The sequence below is a fragment of the Phoca vitulina genome, unplaced genomic scaffold, assembly GCF_004348235.1.
Source record: "Phoca vitulina isolate PV1807 unplaced genomic scaffold, GSC_HSeal_1.0 scaffold37, whole genome shotgun sequence".
In the NCBI taxonomy this organism is placed as follows: domain Eukaryota; kingdom Metazoa; phylum Chordata; class Mammalia; order Carnivora; family Phocidae; genus Phoca; species Phoca vitulina.
Genome location: NW_022589740.1, coordinates 143,023 through 150,182, shown reverse-complemented (window position 1 = coordinate 150,182; position 7,160 = coordinate 143,023). Strand labels below are relative to the sequence as shown.

At 36.5% G+C, this 7,160-nt stretch overlaps 1 pseudogene; it reads left to right on the top strand.

Annotated features, from left to right (window-relative positions):
* The first annotated feature begins 1,306 nt into the window (after positions 1-1,306).
* Positions 1,307-1,514, top strand: LOC116646634 (annotated as a pseudogene).
* The last annotated feature ends 5,646 nt before the right edge of the window (positions 1,515-7,160 follow it).

Here is a 7,160-nt window from a genome sequence, read left to right as displayed (position 1 = left end):
ATATATATATATATATATTTAGTTTTTATATCTTTATGTCTGCTCTAATCTTTATCATTTCCTTCCTTCTGCTGGTTTTGGGTTTTGTTTGTTCTGTTTCTAGCTCCTTTAGGTGTAAGGTAGGTTGTTTATTTGAGATTTTTCTTGCTTCTTGGGGTAGCCCTGTATTGCTATAAAATTCCCTCTTAGAACAGGTTGTGCTGTATCCCAAAGATTTGGGGCCATTGTGTTTTCATTTTCATTTCTGGGGGTGGGGAGGGGAGGAGTATTGTATACCAACAAATTAGATAACCCAGATGAAATGGACAAATTCGTGAGAACACATGGACTCTTAAAACTGACTCAATAAGAAACAGAAATTTTGAACAGACCTATGGCAAGTAATTAATAATCATAAAGCTTTCCACAAAGACAACCCAGGAACAGATAGTTTCACTGGTTCATTCTACCAAATGTTTAAAGAAGTAACATTAATCCTTACAAACTCTTTCAAAAGATAGAAGAGGGGGGAACACTTTCCAGCATGTTCTATGACGCCAGTAGTACCCTGATACCAAAACTAAATAAAGATATCACAAGAAAACTACAAACCAATATCCTTTATGAATATGGATTTTTTAAAATTACCTGAAAAATTCTAGCATAATGAAGCTAGTACCAGAAGAATGAGAAGACAGGTCACATACTAGGAGAAAATATTTGCAAAAGACATATCTGATAAAGGACTGTGATCCAAAATGGGCAAATGATTAGAATAAATAATTCAACAAATAAGATATATAAATGGTCAATAAGCATGTGAAAAGATGCTCCATGTCATATGTCATTAAGAACTGCAAATCAAAGCAACAATAAGATACCACTACACATCAATTAGAATGGTAAAAATCGAAAACACTGACAACATCAAATGCTGGTGATGATGTAGAGCAAGGAAAAAGAGCTCATTTATTGCTCATGAGGAGGCAAAAATGGTGGAGCCACTTTGGAAAAAAGTTTGGAAGTTTCTTACAAAACTAAATATATTCTTACCATTCAATTCAGCAAGTGTGCTCCTGTTTTGGTATCTACCCAAAGGAGTGGAAAGCTTATGTCTACACAACTACCTGTAGATGGATGTTTATAGCAGCTTTATTCCATAATTGCCAGAACTTGGAAGCAACCAAGATATCCTTCAGTAGGTGATTGGATAAATAAGCCTTAGTACATCCAAACAATGGAATATTACTAAGTGCTAAAAAGAAATGAGCTAGTCCACTTTTGTGCTACATGTCCTGGGCATCTGAGGTGTCGGTGGGCCGGCATCATGGATTAGGTAATGCAGTTTGTTGAGCCAAGTCAGCAGTTTGTGAAGGACTCAGTTTGGCTGGCTAAAAGATGCACTAAACCTGATAGAAAAGAATTCCAGAAGATTGCCATGGCAACAGCAATAGGATTTGCTATAATGGGATTCACTGGCCTGTTTTGTGAAATTGATCCATATCACTAGTAATAACATCATTGTTGGTGACTGAATACCTTTTAATTTTTTTAAGATTTATTTATTCATTTTTGAGGGGGAGAGAGAGAGAGAGCAAGCGCAGGGAGGGGCAGAGGGAGAGAGAGAGAAATTCAAGCTGACTCCTCACTGAGCTCAGAGCCCAATGTGGGGCTTGATCTCAAGATCCTGAGATCAGGGTCTAAGCCAAAACCAAGAGTCGTTCGCTCAACCAACTGTGCCACCCAGGAACCCCTGAATACTTTTTTAGAAGAGTTTTTCATCTTGGGGATTGGCAAACAAGTGAGGATTTGAGCTCATGGAGTAAAAATTTTCCTGTAATTTTTGTGTTTTTCTTTCATTTTTTTCCCTAAGATGTTTTGTATATTAAAACAATTTCAAAATAAAAAAATAAAAATAAATGGGCTATCAAACCATGAAAAGACATAAAGGAAACTTAAATGCATAATACTAAGTGAAAGAAGCCAATCTAAAAAGGCTACATACTGTGCAATTCCAACTCCATGGCATCCTGGAAAAGCCCAAACTATGGAGACAGTAAAAAGTTTGGTGGCTGCCAGGGGTTAGTGGAAAGGGTATGAATAGGATAAGCACGGGGGATTTCTAGGGCAATGAAACTATTCTATATAATAGTGTAATGGTGGGTACATGTTATTATGCATTTGTCAAAATCCATAGAATGTACAACACCAAAAGTAGTTGTTAGTGTAGACTATGGACTTTGAATAATAATGAAGTATTAGTGTTGGTTCATTGATTCTAATAAATGTACCACTCTGGAGCAGGATGTTGATGGTGAAGGAAGCTGTGTGTTTGTAAGGACAGGGAATATATGGGAACTTTGTATTTTCTCCTCAATTTCATTGTCAAAATAAAACTGCTCTAAAAAATAAAGGATGCTTTTCTTTTTTTTTTTTTAAACATTTTTTTTTTAAAGATTTTTATTTATTTATTTATTTGAGAGAGAGAGAGAGTGAGAGAGAGAGCGCAAGAGGGGGTAGGGTTAGAGGGAGAAGCAGACTCCCCACCGAGCAGGGAGCCCGACGTGGGACTCGATCCCGGGACTCCGGGATCATGACCCGAGCCGAAGGCAGTCGCTTAACCAACTGAGGCACCCAGGCGCCCAAGGATGCTTTTCTAAAAAGGGATTATACATATGACTAAGTGAGATTTATCCAAGGAATGCAAAGTGGGTTCAAAATAAGAAAATCAAGCAATGTAATATACCATATTAATAAAGAATATTGAGGTTAGCATGTGGAATTTTTTTCTGTATCTATTTACCACATGCTAACCTCAATAGACACAGAAAAAAAAAAAAACACCACATTTGACAAATCCAAAACCCTTACAGGATAAAAATATCCAACAAAATAAGAATAGAAGGGAACTTCTTCAACCTAATAAAGGCATCTATGGAAATCCCACAATTAATATCATGCTTAATGGTAGAAGACTGAAAGTTTTCTCCCTAATATCAGGAACAGGACAACCATGTCTGATTTCTCCATTTCTACTTAGCATTTTACTGGAGGTTCTAGCCAGGGCAATTAGAAAATAAGAAGAAATAAAAGGCATCTAGATTAAAAGACAGATGTAAAACTCTCTCCATTTATCGAGGACATGATTTTGTATACAGAAAACACCAAGGGATCACATGAAAATGGTAAAAGCTAATAAAAGAGTTCAGCAATGTTACACTGACAACTACAAAACATCATTGAAGGAATTAAAGATTTAAATAAGTAGAAAGGCATCCTATCTTCATGGATTAGAAGACTTAATATCTTTAAGATGGCAAAACTCCCCAAATTATGTACAGATACACTACAATCCCTACAAAATCTAGTTCACATTTTTATAGAAATTAATGAGCTGATCCTAAAATTCATATGAAAATGCAAGGGACCCAGAATAGCCAAAACAATCCTGAAAAATAAGGACAAAATTAAAAGATTCACATTCCTGATTTCAAAATTTATGGCAAAGTTGCACTAATCAAGACTGGGTGATACTGGCATAAGGATAGAAAAACTAGTGGAATAGAATTGATAGTCAAGAAAAAAACCCTATATATTATGGTCAACTGATTTTTGACAAAGGTTCCAAGACAATGCAAAAAGAAAGAAATGGTCCTTTCAACAGATACTGCTAAGACAACTGTATATCCACATTCAAAATAATGAAGTTGGACCTCTGTCTCAAACCACATCAAAAGATGAACTCGAAATGGGTCAAAGACCTAAATGTAAGAGCTAACTCTATGAAACACTTAGAAGAAAATGTAAGTCTTTGTGGTCTTGGATTAGTCAATGGTTTCTTAAATATGTTGCCTATAGCAAAAGCATCATGTCTTTTTTTCATTTATGCTTGAAATTTGAAATGAAATTTGTGCTTCAAAGAACACTATCAAGAAAGTGAAAAAGATGAAATTTGTGCTTCAAAGAATACTATCAAGAAAGTTAAAAAGATAACTCCCAGAATAGAAAATATTTGCAAATCATATATTTGATAAGAATGTAGCATCCAGAACACATAAAGAACTCTTTCAAGTCAACAATATAATGACAAATATCCCAATAGATAATGGGGAAAGGACTTGAACAGACATTTCTCCAGAGAAAATATACAAATGGCCTATAAGCACATAAATATATGCTCAACAGTATTAGTTATTAAGGAAATATAAATCAAACCACTTTATGCTTACTAGGGTGACTGAAATAAAAAAGATGGTCAACGTGTTGGCAAGGATGTGGGAAATAAGAACTCTCATACACCTCTGGTGGGAATGTAAACAGGTGCAGCCACTTTGGACAGCCACGTGGCAGTGACTCAAAGAGTTAAACATAGTTACCATATGGCCAGGCAATTCTACCCCTACATGTATACCCAAGAGAACCGAAAACATAATTTCACACAAAAACTTGTACACAAATGTTCATAGCAGCACTATTTAACAGAGCCAAAAAGCGGAGCCAACCTAAATGTCCATCACCTAAGGAATGGATAAACAAAATGAGGTATGCCCATATGATGGATATGATTTATTCATAAAAAAGGAATGAGATACTGATACATGTTACAACATGGATGTACCTTGAAAACATGCTAAGTGAAGGAAGTCAAACACAAAATGTCACATATCATATGATTATAAGAAATGTCCAGACTAGGCAAATTCATAGAGCTAGAAAGTGGATTAGTGGTTGTCCAGGGTTGGGAGAAGAGGGGAAGGGGGAATGACTGCTAATGGGGAGGGGGTCTTTTTGGAGGGTGATGAAAATATATTCTGGTTTAGATAGTGGTGATGGTTGCAATCTTGCGAATATTTAAAAATCTTGTGAATATATCAAACATCACCTAAGAGTACAATTTAATGGGGGGAATTTTATGGTATGTGAGTTATATTTCAATTTAGAAAACAAAACAAAACAAAAAATTTGGCCATACTTTTTAGCTCTATCCCTGGACTCTCTATTCTGTTCCATCGATTTATGTATGGCTTTGCCTGCCATTACCACACTGTCTTGATTACTGTGGCTATATACAACTCCTTGCAATTGAGAAGGGTGGTTCCTCCCTCCAACTTTATTCTTCCTTTTCAACACTTTTGAAAAAAGCTATTCTGGGGCACCTGCTGGCTCAGTCAGAAGGGCATGTGACTCTTGATCTCTGGGTTGTGAGCTCAAGCCCCACACGGGTGTAGATATTGCTTAAAAACAAATAAATAAACTTTAAAAATAGCTATTCTAGTTTCTTTGCCTTCCCATATAAACCTTATAATCAGCTTGTCTACGTCTACACACTCTTGGGGGTACTTGGTTGATAGTTTTGCTCAGTTCTTCTATGTCTGCTGATTTTCTGTCTGGTGGTTCTATCAATTACTGTGATAGAAAAGTGTAAAAGTCCCGAACTATAATTGAAGATACGTCTATTTCTCTTTTCAGTTCTGTCAATTTTATTGCTTGGTGCATACACATTTTAGATTATATCTCAATAAATTGACACTTTTTAATCATTATAATGTTTCTCTTTGACACTGGTAGCTTTCTTTGTTCTGAAGTTGACTTTGCCTTATTTTAATATAACCACTCTGGCTGTCTTGGATTAGTGTTTTTATATATATATCTATTTTTTAAAGGAAACTTGAAAATTTTAGAATAGTTTTATTTTATTTTATTTTATTTTTAAAAGATTTTGTTTATTGGACAGAGAGAGACACAGCGAGAGAGGGAACACAAGCAGGGAGAGTGGGAGGGGGAGAAGCAGGCTTCCCACGGACCGGGGAGCCCAATGTGGGGCTCGATCCCAGGACCCTGGGATCATGACCTGAGCTGAAGGCAGACGCTTAACGACTGAGCCACCCAGGCACCCCAGAATAGTTTTAGATTTACCAAAAAACTGCAAAGATAATACATAGTTTGCATATGCCTAAAGCCCAGTTTCTCCTATTAACATTTTATATTAATATGGTACATCTATCACAATTAATAAACAATATTGATACACTGTTATTGCTAAAGTCCATATTTTATTCAGATTTCCTTAGTTTTAACTTACTGTGTTTTTTCTCTTCCAGGTTTCCATCCAAGATACCAAGTCACTTTTAGTTGTTACATATCCTTAGGCTCTTCTCAGCTGTGACAGTTTCTCAGACTTTCCTTGCTTTTGATGACCTTGATAGTTTCGAGGAGTATTAGTCAAGTATTTTTGTAGATTACCCCCTAGTTGGGATTTTCCTGATGTTTTTCTCTTGGTTACATGGAAGTTATGGGGTTGCGGGGGTTGGTGGGCGGAGACCACAGAGGTAAAGTTCTGTTCTCTCCACCTATCAGTGATACGTACCATCAGCACAACTTATCACTAGTGATGTTGACCTTGATCTCCTGGCTGAGAGTGTCTCCTGTCAGGTGTCTCCCCTGCATAGTCCTTTTACTCCCTTTCCATACTGTCCTCTTTGCCAAGAAGACAAAATGTACCACCCGCACTAAGGAGTGGGGAGTCATGCCATACCTCCGAGATCAGAGTATCTACCTAAATTATTTTCTCCTGCATAAGGTACTTTCCATTATCCTCCATCTGTTTATTTATTCAATCATTTATTTATATTACTATGGACCCATGGACATTTACTTTATACTTGGGGCTATAATCCAATATCACATTATTTAATTCGTTGGTCGAACAGTTACAGCGGTGGCCTTTGGGAGCTCTTTTGGTTGGCTCCTGTGAACTACTTTTTTTTTTTAAAGCATTTTTTCCTTTTCATTTTCAATATTGTCCATGACTACTTTGAGAACCACTTCAAGCAATGCTATAATTTTTGCTTTCAAATATCAATTTTTAAAACCCAAGTGGAGAAGAAGAATCTATCATATTCACCAAATATTAACCCATTCTACTCTTCTTTTTCACTCCCAACATTCCCTGCTTTCTTCTGTTATCATTTCCCTTCTGTCTCAAGGACTTCCTTTAGCAATTCCTCTAGGTGAGGTCTGCTAACCACAAAAATCTCTGTTTTCCTTCCTTTGAGAACATCTTCATTTCCCTTTCATTTCTGATGGATTTTCTCATGGGATATGGAATTCACCTGAAAAACATGGTGCCACTTCTCTGGCCTCCGTGGCTTCTGGTGAGAAATCACAGCCACTGGGGACAT